Genomic DNA, 14882 nt, shown 5'->3' with positions numbered 1-14882 from the left:
GTCTCACTAGTTGTACCAGTAAATTTATAGGCCAAAATGTCCAATCGAAGGTACACTAGTGAAGAGGCCTACACGTTTCTGAGAATGACAGATGAGAGTGAAGAAGAAGTCACCCATCTGTCAGATTCAGGCTCAGACTACAAACCTGTAGACAGCAGCGGCACCCTGTCATTTAGTTCTGATGACGGAGTAGTGATCCCTGCCAAGGTCAGGTGTACCCGACCCTGTTCTTCTGCTGTTGTTGAGGTGCAAGAACCGCAGGGCTCTCGTATGGAGCAGAGAGCCAGTACTATTGCCGCTCATCCTTCTGATGAACTGGCAAGCACCAGCGGCCTAGTACATCCTGGTCGTACATCACTGCAGTAACACTTGGTGACGTGGTGAGTCCCATAAGTGCAGTTAAAGCTGGTGAGGTGGCTAGCACAACTAGTGTCCCGCAGCCACCTATAAGACAAAGACAGGCCCGTCGAGCCCACAGTGCCCTTCCTGCTGCATTTGCCAATCACTTCTGCAGCACCCGTACTTCCCCCATTCACTGGCCAACCCGGAATTCAGGTGGAAACAGTTGATTTTACGTCACTGGATTTTTTTTCGTTGTTTTTCACGGAAGATTTCTATAGATCTATTGTGGACCAAAGCAATTTGTATGCTGATCAATTCATTGCCGCTAATCCCCAGTTGACCCTTGCCAGAGATTGGAGACCTATTACGGTCTCCAAATTTAAGACCTTCCTGGGACTATCCCTCCTCATAGGGCATAACTAAAAAAAGTGAGTTGCGGTCATATTTGTCCACTGACCCAATTCACCATATGCCTGTGTTCTCAGCTTGCATGACCAGGACACGATACGAGCAGATCTTGCGGTTCATGCATTGCAATGACAATGAACTCTGTCGTCCTTGGGGTGACCCTGAATTTGATCGGCTCTACAAAATTCTGCCCCTCATAAACCACTTCAACCAGCAGTTTGCAGCCTTGTTTACTCCCGATCAAGTTGTCTGCGTTGATAAGTCCCTGATTACGTTTTCTGGCTGCTTGTCATTCAAACAGTATCTTTCCAGCAAGCGTGCTAGCTATGGGGTCAAGATGTATAAGCTCTGTGACAGGACAACAGGCTATACATATAGTTTTATGGTTTACAAGGGAAGAGATAGTTACGTAGAGCCAGAGAACTGCCCAGACTACATAGGGAGCGCTGGTAAGATTGTGTGGGACTCGGTGTCATCCTTATTCGGAAAGGGGTACCACTTGTATGTGGACAATTATTACACAAGCGTGCCACTTTTTAGTCATTTGTTTGATCATGGAATTGGCGCATGTGGCACCATGCGATCTAATAGCCGGGGCTTACCCCAGCGGCTTGTAGATTACCATCAGAGAGCCTGCTTGAGATGTAATAATTTGCTCGCTGTGAAGTGGAGGGATAATAAGAATGTATTCGTTCTGTCCTCCCTTCACACAGACACAATGGTCCAAATTCAAACGGAGACTGGTGTTGTGGAGAAACCACTCTGTGTCCACAAATATAGCCTTAATATGGGAGGGGTGAACCTCAACGACCAGTTGTTGGTGCCATACCTAATTGCCTGTAAGGCCAGACGCTGGTATAAAAAAGTGTCTGTATATTTATTCCAATTGGCTCTGCTGAATACTTATGTGCTATAAAAAGCTCCAGGACGAACTGGATCCTTTCTTAAATTCCAAGAAGAGATCATCACAGCCCTTCTGTTTCCAGACGGTGCTGTGGCCCAATTTCCCAATCTAAATGCAGTGAGCCGGCTGCATGGGAGGTATTATCTGTATATCCTCCCTGGCACCCCTACCCAATGATCACCCCAAAGAAGATATTGTGTCTGCAGAAAGCGCGGATATAGGCGTGACACCTGCTTTATTGTCCCTCCTGTCCTGACCAACCTGGCCTTTGCATTGGTGAATGTTTCGAACGCTACCACACACTAGTGGAGTACTAGCGTAGGGTACAGCATTTCACAGTCCTAGGGCACACTTACACAGGGTCTCAAAAGATGAGATGGCCATCACATTTTGAAAGACCCTAATCTGGAATGTTTACAGTTTATATAAAACTGCAAAAAAAAAAACACACACACACAAAAACACAAACAAAAAATAAATAAAAAATCCAAAATAGTTGTGGTTTTATTTTTCTTCTCTCTCTATTGTTCTCTCTCTTATGTTCACTCTCTATTGTCTGCTCTATTGTTTGCTCTCTATTATTCTATATCTATTGTTCTCTCTCTATTGTTACTGTATTTTAGAACTGTAATGTTTTATTTTTACCATGTTTTATTGCATTTGCTTTGCAGGTATGGTATGTCTTACTGTTATACTGTAAAGTTACTTAGTTTTATTGTTAACCATCATTTGCTTAGCAGGTACGCCATTCAGCTGCAGCATGCGTTTATTTATTCTGACAGCAACAGCATTTGCTCCCATGATATGTAAAGCTGTGACTCCAGCGCTGTAGGTAGTGATTTCACCACCACGTTTTAAAAAAAAGAGCATATATGCTGGAGCATGGGGGCAGGGGTGGAGGAGCGATTTGCTCCTTACATTAGGGGCGTATTGCTCCCATGCTTCGCCAATGTATTTTTTAGGCACAGATTGCGTTAAAAAATCTAATTGTTTTATTCAGTTAAAGTTTTATCGTTACCCATGTTTGATTTTCAGGTACGCCATTCAGCTGCAGCACTGATTTATTCATCTTGACAGCAACAGCGTTTTCTCTCACGATATGAAAATCAGCGACTCCAATGCTATAGGAGGTGATTTCACCACCACAGTTAAAAAAAATGGTGCATGTATGCAAATCATTAGAAGTGGGTGGATGAAGGGCGTATTCTAATGGTGGGCATACCCACCGATCAATCTCTTTTTTTCGTTCAGCCCACAGTATATATGCCCAACAATGTACTGGTATTAAAACAAATGGGGGTTGGTGCTGCGCTGTTTAACCACTTGCCTACCAGTTGCCGCAGTCGTACTGTGGCAACATGGCTCGGCTGCGCGAATCGCCGTCATCTTTTGTCGATAACATATTCAGCCACTAGGGGGCGTGTGCGTGCTGCCGGAGGCGCGCGTGCCCCCTGCTCGCCCACGGAGCCGATGTGAGTGCCTGGTGGTCGTGATCACCACTGGGCTCCTGCGATCGCTCGGGGCACACCGAGAACCGGGATCTGTGTGTGTAAACACACAGTTTCCGGTTCTCTGAGAGGGGAGAACAGACAGATCGTCTGTTCATACAGAGTATGAACAGCGATCTGTCATCTCCCCTGTACAGTCCCCTCCCCCCTTCAGTTAGAACACACAATAGGTTACACATTAACCCCTTGATCGCCCCCTAGTGTTAACCCCTTCACTGCAAGTGACGTTTTTACAGTAATCAATGCAATTTTCATAGCACTGATCGCTGTATTAATGCCAATGGTCCCAAAAATTTGTCAAAATTGTCCGACTTGTCCGCCATAATGTTGCCGTCCCGATAAAAATCACAGATTACTAGTAAAAAAAACTTAATAAAAATGCCATAAAACTATCCCCTATTTTTTAGATACTATAGCTTTTGCGCAAACCAATCAATATATGCTTATTGCGATTTTCTTTACCAAAAATATGTAGAAGAATACATATCGGCCTAAACTGAGGAAAAAATTGTTTTTTTATATATTTTTGGGGGGTATTTATTACAGCAAAAAGTAAAAAATATTGCATTTTTTTGTTTATAATGCAAAAAATAAAAGCCGCAGAGGCGATCAAATACCACCAAAAAAAAAGCTCTATTTGTGGGAAAAAAAAGGACGTCAATTTTGTTTGGGTGCAACGTTGCACGCATGCGCAATTGTCAGTTAAAGCGATGCAGTGCCGAATTAAAAAAGTGCTCTGGTCAGGAAGGGGGTAAAATCTTCTGGGGCTGAAGCGGTTAAAAGAGAACCAAGTAATCAGAGCAAATATACTGCTAAGGGTAGCAGTACAAATAAATCAACAGTGTAAATAATAACCTCAGTGTGTGGTAAAGTGACTGGTAAAGTGCAAAGTGCAAAATAGATAATGTGAAAACACAATAATAATTCTTCTGTAGGAAAAAAAAAGTGTACTAAAGATAGCAGTGCACATGCAAAAGAATAAATAGATATCACTATGCTGATTTCATGAGTAATACCATTGCCTAGATCAGTACTGGTGTTTATCTTACCCTATATATTCTTTTTTATATTTTTTTATATTTTTTATATTATTATTCTGTGCACATAATAATGCTCTGTACGCAGGATCGGACATTGATCGGACATTCAGACAACAAAATCCATGGATTTTTTCCGACGGATGTTGGCTCAAACTTGTCTTGCATGCACACGGTCTCACAAAGTTGGCGGAAAATCTGATCGTTCTGAATGTGGTGACGTAAAACACGTACGTCGGGACTATAAACGGGGCAGTAGCCAATAGCTTTCGTCTCTTAATTTATTCTGAGCACGCGTGGCACTTTGTGCATCGGATTTGTGTACACACAATCGGAATTTAAACGATCGGATTTTGTTGTCGGAAAATTTTATATCCTGCTCTCAAACTTTGTGTGTCGGAAATTCCGATTTATCGTTTATTTTTTTACTGTGTCTTAGTCTTCAACATTGATTGAAGCTTTTTTCATAATGTTTGCATCGTTTTTTACACTCATCTCGTACATACATGCTTCTCTTGATAGCAGGTGACCACCAATAAAATGGCCGCGCTTACAATGTTAGAACACCACCAATAAAATGGCCGCGCTTCTATTATGAAAACAATCACTTGGAACATGGCCGCTATGTTATCTGTGTATTCTGACCACAAGAAAATGGCCGCCCATTAAGCTCAAAGATAGACTATTTAAAGACAGTGCTAGTGCCTTCCCAGAATCCCCCGATGAAGTCACGTGACCGTGACGCCATATGTAGGGACGGAAAGGCACCTGTATTGACGCTGGCAGACGAGCTCGCCCCTCGTGGAGTTCTGTGCATTATCCTATCAATAAAAGCTATGTTTATTTAAAATACTACACAATCCGGACCCCCTCTTTTTTCCGATATCTCTGTTGCATCCACTGAGAGACAAAGACATTTCTAGATCTACAGTGGCCCAGCACTATGGTAGAAGGAAGGAGTAAATCTTACAGATTTGTATACACATGCGGTTACCTCGTTACCGCAAGGTAAGGGGCCATTGCTACCAGTGTGTGTTTTTGCACGAAGAGGAGATTACTATTCCTTGGCACCTTGTGTTTGCACCTTGACTTCCTTTGCACACAGAAGAAAGGACTGTATTGCCGTTTTGCACTAATTTATTTGCACTCTGCACTGAGAGACTGTTTGCTGGTTTTTGCACAGTTCATTTTGCATTTTGCACATTTATATTTGCACTCATCGTATTTACAGAAGAAATATTCTAGTGTTTCAACATCATTTATTTTGCACTTTGCACTTTAAAATCAGTCACTTTACAACCCATTGTGGATATTGTTTACACTATTGATCTAGTTTTGTTCATTTATTTATTCATTTGCATGTGCACTGCTACCTTTAACAGTACACTTTTTTTTTTCCTACAGAAGAATTATTGTTGTGTTTTCACATTATCTATTTTGCACTTTGCACTTTGTTACCAGTCACTTTACCACACACCGTGGTAATTATTTACACTGTTAATTTATTTGTACTGCTACCTTTAGCAGTATTTTTTCTCTGATGACTTGGTTCTCTTTTAAACAGCGCAGCACCAATCCCCAGTTGTTTTAATATTCGTATGGGTATGGTTTGACCCTTATTTGGTGCTTGTAGCAGTTTTTTATATACCTTTCATTTCCAATATAGTAGCGCAGGAATATATATACACTCTATTAACGTACTGGTATGTTGCTGGACTTTGAGTGGTTATACCAGAATAATGTCTGCAGGTTTAGGTATCATCTTGGTATCATTCTTTTCAGCCAGCGGTCGGCTTTCATGTAAATGCAATCCTAGCAGCTAATTAGCCTCTAGACTGCTTTTACAAGCAGTGGCAGGGAACGTTCCCCCCCTCCTACCGTCTTCCATGGTTTTCTTGGACCCCAACAGGGAACCGCAGAATGCAGCCGGTGATTCCGCCAGCTGACCATAGAGCTGATCAGAGACCAGAACGGCTCCAATCATCTCTATGGCCTAAGAATCCAGACGCTATGGTCATTTCATGACTTCGGTTTCGCTGGATATAAACAGCGCCATTGGGAAATTGGGAAAGCATTTTATCACACCGATCTTGGTGTGGTCAGATGCTTTGAGAGCAGAGCAGAGATCTAGGGTCTAAGAGACCCCAAAGATTACTTGTTACTACCTATTGCTATCATAGGGGATATTTACATTCCCTGAGATAACAATAAAAATTATAAAAAAAAAAAATGAAAGGAGCAGTTTAAAAAAAAAAAAAAAAGCACCCCTGTGCCCTTGTGCTCACACGCAATAGCGAACACAATCGTCGGTCTGGTGTCATATGTAAACAGCAATTGCACCATGCATGTGAGGTATTACCGCAAAGGTCAGATCGAGGGCAGTAATTTTAGCAGTAGACCTCCTCTGTAAATCTAAAGTGGTAACCTGTAAAGAATTTTAAAGGCTTTTAAAAATGTATGTAGTTTGTCGCCGCTGCACGTTTGTGCACAATTTTAAAGCATGTCGTGTTTGGTATCCGCGTACTCGGCATAAGATCATCTTTTTTATTTCATCAAACATTTGAGCAATATCGTGTGTTTTAATGCATTAAAATTTAAAAAAGTGTTTTTTTTTTTTTCCAAAGAAATTGCGTTTGAAAAATCGCTGCGCAAATACAGTGTAAAAAATAATTGCAACACCCACCATTTTAATCTGTAGGGCCTTTGCTTTAAAAAAATATAGAATGTTTGGGGGTCCAAAGTAATTTTCTATAAAAAAAAAATGTTTCATGTAAACAAAAAGTATCAGAAAGGGCTTTGTCTGGTTAGAAGAGTGGGTGATGTGTGACATAGGCTTCTAATGTTGTGCATAAAATGCCAGGACAGTTCAAAACCCCACCAAATGACCCAATTTTAGAAAGTAGACACCCCAAGCTATTTGCTGATAGGCATGTTGAGTCCATGGAATATTTTATATTTTGCCACAAGTTTCGGGAAAATTATAAACTTTTTTTTTCTTTTTTTGCACAAAGTTGTCACTAAATTATATATATGAAATTATTAAATGATATCAAATTAAATTAAATTAATTATATTAAATTAAATAAATTATATATTGCTCATACATGCCATGGGCATATGTGGAATTACACCCCAAAATACATTCTGCTGCTTCTACTGAGTATGGGGATACCACATGTGTGAGACTTGGGAGCTTAGCCACGTCCAGGACCCAAAAAACCAATCACCGCCTTCAGGCTTTCTAAAGGGCGTAAAATGGTGATTTCACTTCCTCACTACCTATCACAGTTTTGGAGGCCATGAAATGTAAATATAGCACAAAACCCCCACAAATGACTCCATTTTGGAAAGTAGACACTTCAAGCTATTTGCTGAGAGGCATGTTGTGTCCATGGAATATTTAATATTTTGTACTGTAAGTTTGTAATTTTCCTGCAACTTGTGGCAAAATATAAAATATTCCATAGATGCAACATGCCTCTCAGCAAATGGGAGGGTTGTTGTATCTTGGCATTTTATGGCCTTCGAAACTGTGCATTTTATAGCCTTCAAAACTGTAATAGGTAGTGAGGAGTGAAATCAAAAATTTACGCCCTTAGAAATCCTGAAGGCGGTTCTTGGATTTCTAAGGGCGTGTACGTGGCTAGGCTCCCAAAAAGTCTCACACATGTGGTATCCCTGTACTCAGGAGAAGCAGCAGAATGTATTTTGGGGTGTAATTCCACATATAACCATGGCATATGTGAGCAATATATCCTTTAGTAACAACTTTGTGTAATTTTTTTTTTTTTTTCGTCATTTATCACTTGTGACAAAAAAATAAAATATTCAATGGGCTCAACATTCTTCTCAGCAATTTCCTTGGGGTGTCTACTTTCCAAAATTGGGTCATTTGGGGGAGGGTTGTACTGCCCTGCCATTTTAGCACCTCAAGAAATTAGATAGGCAGTCATAAACTAAAAGCTGCGTAAATTCCAGAAAATGTACCCTAGTTTGTAGATGCTATAACTTTTGCGCAAGACCAATAAATATATGCTTATTGACATTTTTTTACCAAAGACATGTGGCTGAATACATTGTGGCCTAAATGTATGACTAAAATTGAGTTTATTGGATTTTTTTAATAACAAAAAGTAGAAATCATCATTTTTTTTCAAAATTTTCAGTCTTTTTATGTTTATATCGCAAAAAATAAAAACCACAGAGGTGATCAAATACCACCAAAAGAAAGCTCTATTTTGGGAAAAAAAAGGACGCAAATTTCGTTTGGGTACAGCATTGCATGACCGCGCAATTACCAGTTAAAGCAGAGTAGTGCCAAAATGTAAAAAGTGCTCTGTCAGGAAGGGAGTAAAAACTTCCGGGGCTAAAGTGGTTAAAATGGAAGTCCATGCAAAATCTAAAATCCCTGCATCTATAGACACCAGGGATCTAACACCAACCCTTCTATCCCTGTAAAGAAAAGATGAGTATACATACCTTTTAGGAAGCTGATCTGACCCGCTTCAACCCAATCTCCAGCTCCGAAAGCTCTGCAGAGGACACGGACGACAACAGCTATGAAATGAATGGGAAGTGACCTCGCCCATAGAGTTATTATGGGTTTTCCATTGTCCTCCGTCTCTTCTGCACCCGCTTACACAAAGACCCGACGGCTGATAGCTCAGCATGGGATTCCGGTCGGAGTGGGTCAGAACGGCTTTATCAAGAACCATGAATCAGACCGAGACAGAAGTATAGTTAAATCACACTTGTTTAATAATAATAATAATAATAAGGTAAACAGAGTAAGCGTAGTCAAAACAAGCCAGAGTTCAGTAACCAGATTGGGTAGTCAGCCAAGCAAATGTCAGAGAGCCAGAGATAAATGTAGTAGTACAGCAAGCAGGATCAGGAGCCAGAAGGAACGTCAGCTAAGCAAGTCTTCAACAGGAATGCAGGAAAATTCTCTGTGATGTTGACAAAGGCAAAGGCAGAGATCAAGTGAGCTGGGCGACTTTAAGTAGGCAGGACTGACAAGCAGAATCAACAACAGCTGGGTAACTGTGGAGAGAGATGGGAGCTGGCAATTAGCCGTCAGCTGAGTGGCCAGCTCAGAGAAGGATGGGCTGAGCCCAGCCCTGACAGTACCCCCTCCTCAACGACCCCTCCCCCTCTGAGGACCACCAGGCTTGAGAGGAAACCGTCTATGGAAATCATGGAGGAGTACAGGGGTATGTACGTCCGAGGCTGAGACCCAAGAGTGTTCCTCTAGACCGTACCCCTTCCAATGCACCAAGGTACTGTATGCGCCCACGGAACCTATGGGAGTCAACAATGGATTATAATTCATACTCCTCATGGTTCTCAACCTGTATAGGGTGAGGACGTGGCACTGAGGTGGTAAAGTGATTGCAGACCAAAGGTTTCAATAAGGAGACATGAAACACATTTGAGATGCGCATACTAGGAGGAAGGTCCAAGGCGTAAGCCACGGGGTTAATCCTGCGAAGGATACGGAAAGGCCCAATAAACAGAGGTGCAAACTTCAAAGAAGGAACACGAAGTCGGAGGTTGCAAGACAACAGCCAGACTCTGTCCCCAACCTGGTAGGAAGGTGCAGCCCATAGACTAGGCCACTAGAATTGTTGGGAAAGGGCCCAAACGAGTTGATCCTTCCCAGGGTGGCCAGCTGCCTTGGGAGAATGGTAAGTCTGCAGCACGGCAGTAGGGAGACTCTCTGGGACATGGACCTGAGCAGCAAGAATTTTGTCACCCAAAGGAGAAGTAAGACTGGTGCCAACCGTAGCCAGAATAAGATCAGGAGGAATCACAAGAACCGGAACCGACTCCAACTTGGAAGTGGAGGAAAATTGTCGTGACAAGGCGTCAGCCCTTACATTCCTAGTACTGGGTAAGAATGGGACAATGTAATTAAAACTCGACAAGAAAAGAGCCCATCGCACCCTTCTGGGAGAGAGGCGCTTAGCCTCAGACAAGAATGTGAGATTCTTATGGTCAGTAAGAATGAGAACCGGCACAGTGGTACCTTTAAGGAGATGTCTCCATTCTTTCGGGGTTAAAATGATCGCCAACAACTCTCTGTCACCAATCTCGTAATTGCACTCTGCAGGTGACAATTTCTTGAAAAAGTAGCCACATGAATGCATAGCACTCTCAGAGTTAGGACGTTGAGACAGAAGGGCCCCAACTCCTGTCTCAGAAGCATCAACTTCTAGGATAAAAGGCAACATATGATCAGGATGTGCCAACACAGGTGCAGAAACAAAGGCAGACTTGAGACTCTCAAAGGCCTTAATGGACTCCGTAGACCAACTCTGTGGGTTACAGTCCTTTCTGGTCATATCAGTCAGGGGCTTGACCAGAGATGAGAAGTTATGAATTAACTTCCGATAATAGTTGGCAAAGCCCAGGAAATGCTGCAGAAAACGTAAACCCACAGGTCAGGGCCACTGTAGGACTGCCGAAAGTTTCTCTGGGTCCATCGAAAAACCAGCAGTGGAAATGACATGGAATTTAACCTGTTCACGATGGAACTCGCACTTCTCCAGTTTACAATAGAGATTGTTTTCTCTTAGTATCTGAAGCACAAGACAGACATCTGTGTGGTGGCTCTCCAGGGACTTGGAAAATATGAGGATATCATCGACATAAACCACCACACATAACTGCAACAAATCTCGGAGGGCATCGTTAATAAATTCCTGGAAAACTGCCGGGGCGTTACAAAGGCCAAAAGGCATTACAAGGTATTCATAATGGCCTGTTCTGGTATTAAATGCAGTATTCCACTTGTCCCCCTCCTTAATCCGCATGAGATTGTATGCCCCTCTCAAATCAAGCTTCGTAAAAAACATTGCTCCCTTGAGGCGGTCAAATAACTCTGTAAAAGAGAACAAATCAGCGCAATAAAACAACCCCTGTTGGCATAAAAGCAGCTGAACACCAAGGGTTAACTTTCAAATCCCTGGGACAAAAATATAAAAAAAAATAAATAAATAAATAAATTAAAATGTGTCTTCACAATGAGAAATGTCCATATATACAATGAAGAGCAATCAGTGAGATCTTCAGTGGTGAGTTGATATATCATGCAAGTGACTTCATGGGTAAAAACCTCCACCAATGGTTGAAATGGCTGCTCACCTCACAGAATGGACCCTTTAAGCACCCTTTAATCCCATAGTGTAAGATCATGCAAATAAAAAGCAATACATAGTGCTCTCTGCAGAAACAATATTTAATAGTAGGATAAATAAATTAAAAACTTACAAAACAGGCACTTAAAACCAAGTGCCGAGTGTGTACAACATATAAAACATGAGCGGTGATAGCTGCGGGTATCCTACTATTAAATATTGTTTCTGCGGAGAGCACTATGCATTGCTTTTTATTTGCATGATCTTACGCTATGGGATTTGTGATGCCACCATTCATATGAAGGATTTCTTTGGACGTGTTACCTGGTATACACCCTGTGTGGGAAAGCGTGTCTGACCCTCTATAATTAAAGGATCTGTGAGGTAGGCAGCCATTTCAACCAGTGGTGGAGGTTTTTACCCACAGTCACTTGTATGATATATCACCACTGAAGATCTCACTGATTGCTCTTCACTGTATATATGGACGTTTCTCATTGTGAAGACACATTTTAGTTTATTTTATTATTTTAGCACTGCACTATTGGTCAAGTTACTCAACTCAAATCATCGGAATTGGGTAGGCATTCTTAATCGTGAAACGATTGAGTCCCCTATAATCAATACAAAGTCTCAGTTCACCGCTCTTTTTCTTCACAAAGAAGAAACCAGCACCAGCAGGAGACGAGGATTTGCGGATGAAACCTCGAGAAAGTGCGTCTGCAACATACTCTTCCATGGCCTTATCCTCCAAGACCGACAAAGGGAAAACCCGGCCACAAGGGGGTATGGCCCCAGGTTGAAGGTCAATTGCGCAATCATAAGGCCAGTGTGGAGGCAAACTATCGGCTTGACCTTTGTCAAAGACATCGCTAAAATTACGGTACTCCTCCGGCAGGGAGGAGAGTGAAGAGGTGCACAGGACCTTGGCTACCTTCTGGAAGCATGTCTCAACGCATTGTGGTGACCAGGAGAGAACCTCAGCACAGAGCCAATCAAAAGAGGGGTTGTACCTCTGTAACCAAGGATAACCAATAGCCAGTGGAAACCTAGGTGCAGAAATAACTTGGAATTGGATTATCTCATGGTGAAGAGCCCCTATGACCATGGACAATGGAACCGTCTCATGAGTCACATGGGCAGGCTGTAGCGGTCTCCCATCAAGAGCCTCAATGGCAAGTGGAGTGTCACGCAGCTGCAGCGGAATCGAGTGCTGCGATACAAAGGCAGCATCAATGAACAGACCTGCAGCCCCAGAGTCGATTAGAGCCTGTATCTCAATGGATGACACAGCCCAAGAAAGGGTGACCGAAATCAGTGGCTTATCCTTCTGGATAACTGGGGATGAAACAACGCCACCTAAGGTCTGTCCATGACAGGACCTCAAGGTTCGGGCGTTCCCTGGACAGGTAGGACAAGACTTCAAAAAGTGACCTGCCTGGCAACAATAAAGACACAATCTCTCCTTCCTCCTAAAGGCTCTCTCATCCGCAGAGAGACGCGTGAAGCCCAAGTGAATGGGCTCATCTTCACTGACCGACTAGGTACCAGGAGGCATGAGAGGTGAGGGAGGCATGGGTGGGACTGCAAAGCTCGGAGGCAGACGTACAGGAGGCTTCTGCAAGCGCTCCTTAAAATAGAGTCTTTCTCTGAGTCTGGAGTATATGAGCATGGCAAAAGTCATCAACCTCTCCAGCTCAGTGGGTATATCTTGGGCTGCTATCTCATCTTTGATGGAATCCGAGAGACCATGAGAAAAAGCAGCCAAGAGGGCCTCATTGTTCCAAGCAACCTCTGCTGCCAGAGTACGGAATTCAATGGCGTAGTCGGCAACAGTTCAAAGAGTACTCTGTTTGATGGACATGAGGCACTTGGCAGCAGAAGTGGAGTGTGCGGGAACGTCAAATACCCTTTTAAAGGAGGCCACACAGTCAGGGTAACTCAAGACAACAGGTTTTTGCGTCTCCCATAGAGGGTTTGCCCAGGCCAAGGCTCTCTCAGAAAGCAAAGATATCATGAAACCTACTTTGCTTCTGTCCATGGGAAACGCCTGGGGCAGCATCTCAAAGTAAATCTCAACCTGGTTGAGAAACCCTCTGCATTGAACTAGATCACCCCCAAATTGCTGGGGAAGTGGAGCGGAACCAGACATACCTCTTAGAGAGGTAATACTCGAGGCGGGTGCCTGCACAAAGATTGGCGCAGCAGCAGGGACAGCCTGCAACTCAGTCACAGTGGGACTTTCCAGGTGAGCCGTGCAACTCAGGAGCGTTTGTAACGCTATGGCAAACTGATTTATGCGGTGATCTTGCTGATTCAATCTGGAAAAAATATTACCAACAAGTAGATTGACTGTATCTTCTGAATTCCTGGCCTTCGCCTACTATCAGGAACCATGAATCAGACCGAGACAGAAGTATAATTAAATCACACTTGTTTAATAATAATAATAATAATAATAATAATAAGGTAAACAGAGTAAGCGTAGTCAAAACAAGCCAGAGTTCAGTAACCAGATCGGGTAGTCAGCCAAGCAAATGTCAGAGAGCCAGAGATAAACGTAGTAGTACAGCAAGCAGGATCAGGAGCCAGAAGGAACGTCAGCCGAATAAGTCTTCAACAGGAACGCAGGAGAAAGTCTCTGTGATGTTGGCAAAGGCGAAGGCAGAGATCAAGTGAGCTGGACGACTTTAAGTAGGCAGGACTGACAAGCAGAATCAACAACAGCTGGGTAACTGTGGAGAGAGATGAGAGCTGAGAAGGAAGGGCTGAGCCCAGCCCTGACAGGCTTTCAAAAAAGTATGTATACTCCTTTTTTCTTTACAGGGATAGAGAGGTTAGTGTTAGATCCCTGGTGTCTATAGATGCAGGGATTTTAGATTTTGCATGGACTTTCAGCCGGCTAGTGTTGTGGCCCAATTGTACTTTGGTGCACATGAGAATAGTCCCAGTCAAGACTGCAGGCAGCAATAAGACTACAAGTAAGCTGTATGGTCAGTTCTTACCACTTTAAGACCAATCATTTCTCTAGCATTTGTTGTTTACAAGTAAAAATCTGTATTTTTTGCTAGAAAATTACTTTTAGCAGAGACCCTAGAGAATAAAGTGGCAGTCGTTGCAATACTTTATGTCACACTGTATACAACGCAAATATTTTGGAAAAAATCTAAACCAAAACAATAAACTTAGCCCAATTTTTTTGTATAATGTGAAAGATCATGTTACGTTGAGTAAATAGATGTCATGCTTTAAAATTTTGCATGCTCGTGGAATGGCGACATACTAAAGTACTTAAAAATTTCATCCCAGAGAATCAGTGTTGAGCAAAGCCATAGCAAAAAAAATAAAAAAAATAAGCGTAGGGCTCCATGAGAGGAGTATCCAAGCAGGCTGGGCTAGTGAGGGTTAATATCCTGGCAATAGTAAGTTCTGCAGGCAGGGGATTGGCCGGACCAGTTAGAAGGGGGAGGCATTTTAGGAATATAAGAAGGAAGATGAGGAGAAGCGTTGGTATCATTTGATCCCACGCACATTTAGCAATTGG

General features: G+C 42.6%; 1 protein-coding gene across 1 annotated transcript in view; it reads right to left on the bottom strand.

The window, feature by feature from the left end:
* Window positions 1-14882, bottom strand: part of LOC141139237 (cysteine-rich secretory protein 2-like) — a 121750-nt gene that overhangs the window by 74565 nt on the left and 32303 nt on the right. The gene's annotated exons all lie outside the window — the stretch shown is intronic.

This window comes from Aquarana catesbeiana, linkage group LG04, assembly GCF_042186555.1.
Source record: "Aquarana catesbeiana isolate 2022-GZ linkage group LG04, ASM4218655v1, whole genome shotgun sequence".
NCBI lineage: Eukaryota > Metazoa > Chordata > Amphibia > Anura > Ranidae > Aquarana > Aquarana catesbeiana.
The sequence above is the reverse complement of the archived record's forward strand: the minus strand, read 5'-3'. Positions and strand labels throughout refer to the sequence as shown.